The sequence below is a fragment of the Lucilia cuprina genome, chromosome 4, assembly GCF_022045245.1.
Source record: "Lucilia cuprina isolate Lc7/37 chromosome 4, ASM2204524v1, whole genome shotgun sequence".
Lineage (NCBI taxonomy): Eukaryota > Metazoa > Arthropoda > Insecta > Diptera > Calliphoridae > Lucilia > Lucilia cuprina.
Genome location: NC_060952.1, coordinates 88,698,361 through 88,702,909, shown reverse-complemented (window position 1 = coordinate 88,702,909; position 4,549 = coordinate 88,698,361).

The following is a 4,549-nucleotide window of genomic DNA, read 5'->3' as shown; positions in this document are numbered from 1 at the left end:
AAATAAGTAGTATATATCCACTTCAATGTAATACTTATATTATTACACATTTAATGTATTTAATACTCATGACATTATTAATTTTGTTTTAATATAGGTACTTAAAATGTTCAATATTTTTTCATAAAAAAAACATAAAAACTTTGATAAAACATCAAGTGCCAAAAGCAAATTCCATTTTTATCAACGTACTACTGCTCGAGTATAATCGTTGCATGAATCAGGGTCGTTTATCTGTTTATTAAAATACAATGCAATACACATGTTGTTCAAATCTTTAGATAAGATTACATTTTATTTAATTACAATAAAATTTTATAATAAATATCAAACATAATAAAATGCAACATATGAAAAGAAAATTTCTACTCTATAGTCAAGATTATAGTCTATAGTTAAACATATATTTATATTTAAAGCAATCCAGATCTAATACTTTTAACAAACCTTTATTAAAGAATATAGACGAATCTAAAGTCTAGTACAGATCAAGAAAGTACTAAAGTCTGTAAAGTCAGATATATAAATCAGTCTATATTCAGGTCTATAGTCTAGTCTATATTCAAGTCTGTAAAGAAGTAGATACTTAGGTCTATGATCCAGTCTTTAATCAAGTATATAGAATATTTTATAGTCAAGTATATATAATACACAATAGTCAGTCTATAGGCTAAAGACCAGTCAATAGTTATAGCCCAGTTCAAAGTCAGACCTGTCAATAGTCATAGCAGCCTATAGTGTGACTAGTCTATAGTCAGACCAGTCTATAGTCAGACCAGTCTATAGTCAGACTAGTCTATAGTCAGACCACTCTTTAACCAGACCATTCTCTAATGAGACAACTCTATAATCAGACCAGTCTGTAATCAAACTTGTCTATAGTCAGACCAGTCTGTAGTCAGACCGGTCTATAGTCGGACTAGCCTATAGTCAGGTCTATAGACTAGTCAATAGTTAGGTCTTCATACCTGTCTACAGTCAGGTCTATAGACCATAGTCAGGTTTATAAATCATTATATACTCATGACTATGGACCAAGCCTATAGTAAGATCAGTCTAGATTCAGATATATAGTCTAGTCTATATTCAAGTCTGTAAACCAGTCTACAGTCAAGTCTATTGACTAGGCTACAGTTCGGTCTTCTACAGCGAGGTCTAGAAATCAGTCTATAACAATGAAAACAGTCTATAGCCATGTAAACAGTCTATAGGCAGGTAAACAGTCTATAGACTGTATAAACAGTCTATAGCCAGGTCCATAAACCATCCTATACTCATGACTATGGACCAAGATATATATCTGTCTATAGACTTGACTTAAGTGGTCTATAGTCAGGTCTACAAATCAGTGTATAGTCAGCACTATAGACCAGTGAATAGCCATCTCTAAAGACTAGATTTATAGTCCAATCTTTCGTCAGGTCTATACACCAATCTACAGTTATCTCTACGATCATTACAGATTTATATGTATGGGAAACCTCAAATATTTAAAGTTTTTTTTTATAAGTAGCGTTAGAAAACATTATTTTTGGGTTTCAAATTTCAAAGTATAATTTTAGGAATAAAATAAAATCCACAATATATTTACTTAAAATTAAAATTTTTTATAATTCATTTATCAGCAATTACCCAGTAAAAATAAAACAAAATTTACAAAACTCCACATAATTTAATATATAAATATTAAGTTTATAATATATAGAACATATGCTCACTTTTAGCAAACTCTTTTGCAGATTTACACGAGGGAATGTTTTAATATCATGTATTTTCTACCTCAAAGTTATTATTATTATTTTTAGCAACAAACAGGATAATTAAAAGGACTAATTGACTTTTCATCTTTTACAGCAACTTTCAGACAAAGAGACAGACATATAAACAACAACAGTAGAAAACATACACACATGCATATATTTTTTTTCTTTACTTGGAAATTATAATGTTTTATTTATTAAATTCTAGTTAGTTTGTTATTTTTGCATGTATTTCTTTCTACAAAAAAAAAAAAAAGAATTACATGAATATTTCATTATTTTTTTATACTTTTGCCAGCATGTTGATTTCCGGCAAAAAGTTATTTCAATTGAAACATTTTAATGAGCTCTAGATCAGTGTTAAATAGGTCTTATTACTTTGGGTTTTCTATTTTTATAATTTTCTAGTAAACGTATGTATAATGAACAGTGTTTTAGAAATATCTATTACTTCTGTAGAATAGTACATATAAGTTTTGAAACTATCTGGTTATTAAGTTAATTTCATTGCGATATTAGTGTTAGAGGGGGGCTTTGTATGGGAGCTTGGCTTAAATGGGTTCCGAGCTTAACGAATGTTGGCAAGGTTACCAAAGTTTGTTAGAACGTATTTGTACCGCTATTATCGAGAAAAAGGTATATTTAACATAATTATAAGTTCAAATGACTTTTTGGAACCTCTGTTGTATATGGGCTAGGTGAAATAATGGGCTGATTTTAAGAAATTTTAATAGGCTTCGAAAACGGAGCGTTTATCAAATAATCCTTCTAATTATCTTGAAAATTGCGACCTGTACCTTGAGCATAAAGTTTACATAAAGTTTACGCCAGACGAGCGTCTTATGCCCAACTTAGAACTATGTTACAATCATCACCACAAATCTACTAATGTGGTGTAGGGTAGTAAACATACTTTGTGCATATCTAAAGAACATACAACAGATTATATAAATATGGACTTGTTGAGTGAATCGATGCTTCAAAATGTTTTTTCTCAAAATTGTCCAAGTGCTTGCTTTGTAAATAATCCCAAAGAAATATTCTTTTTGGGACCAGACATAAAGTATTCTCAAGAAGTAGTTATCCAGACCCACAGGATCACCTCAGCTCTAAACATTTTTTAAATTTTTTTTCCAAAAATAAATAATGGGCCGATTTGGAAAAAAATTTAATAGGCTTCGACCTTGGCCCAAAACGGAGCGTTTATCATATTATCCATCTAATTATCTTGAAAATTGCGACCTGTACCTTGAACATAAAGTCAATAAACTAGAAAACACCTCAGCTCTAAACATTTTTTCAATTTTTTTCCCAAAAATAAATGTTTCTAATCCACTGTGCACTTTACATACATAAGTATGTTCATGTTTATGATTAATATTTATATTTTTAATATTTATATTCTAAGAGGTCCATAATTTTATTTTCTAGAAGATTTTGTTTTATTATTTGTTCTGATTATTAAATTATATTTCAAACTGTACTATGTATAATAAGGTGGTCAATATATTCAGCTCACCAAATATTAATTGAAAATTTAACACCCTTAATGTTTAAAGAAAGGACCAAAAACTCTTTAATGATTTGTAACTACACAACTACTTACTATATATACCTTTTGTCTACATACATACCTTAATGTATTATTGTAATGACTTACATATAATCATATATGTAATAATGGTAAAAACAATCATTTGATGCACAATAACATAAGAAAGCTGTAATGTGAGTACGACAGCGAACTAACAAACTAAAACCAATTCTTACAACAACCTCTTTAAGTTGTTATTTGTAAGAGTCCGTGGTAAGTACTTAACACCAATGTCATCATCCTATTAAAATAATAGGAAATAGTGAAAAGAAACTCTATTAGCTTTTTAACTAATTACTTTAAAACATAAGTTTTTGCGGGGTATGTATGGAAAATAACTAATACATTTTTATAATTAAAAAACATGACTGAAAAACATTTTTATTTAAAATATATTTTTCACTTTAATTAAATAATAAAATACTTGCATTAGATATTTTTCGCTCACCATATAGAGCACATTATTTCACTCTACAGAATATGGTTCCTAAAAGAAGCCATAAAAAAAACCTTTTAATTTTTTATTTAACTTTTTGCCTTTTTTATAAATTATTTGCCTACTTACTTTCGATATTGTGTACCTTTTACCAAAATTTGCATTTAATTCCCCTGTTTAAATAAATATGTATGTTTATATATTAATATACACACATACATATCTATCTTCATGCAAATAAAATATTTTTTTCTTTTACGTTTTATTCGTTGGTTAAACAATGTACAATTTTTGATTTATTAATTTCAGTTAAACAATGATTTAACATTCCCTTCGTATATTTCATTTCCTTAATTGAAGGCATTTTCCATTTATCTTTATTTAATTTAAAAGAAAAATAAAAAAAAACAAAATACATAAAAAACTCCAAATGCAAGAAAATAAAATATAAAATGTTTTTAATGATTATTGGTTTTTATGAGTATGTAAAAAAAGTTTTTTTTTTTTATTATTTACATACATTTATTTGTCGTTGAGAATAGCGGCTTATATGTATATACACAAACAAAAACACATATATAAACATTTCTTCTGTCCATATAAAAAAACAATTACAAAAAAAACATAGATCAAGAGTTAAATATGTTTGTGATAAATGTTTAAGTGAGTAACTGGGTGAGTGGGTGATAGAGAGTATTATTGCTAGTGAGAGCTTATGGAGAATATGCAAAAATGTCACTGTATGCCATCCATGCAAAA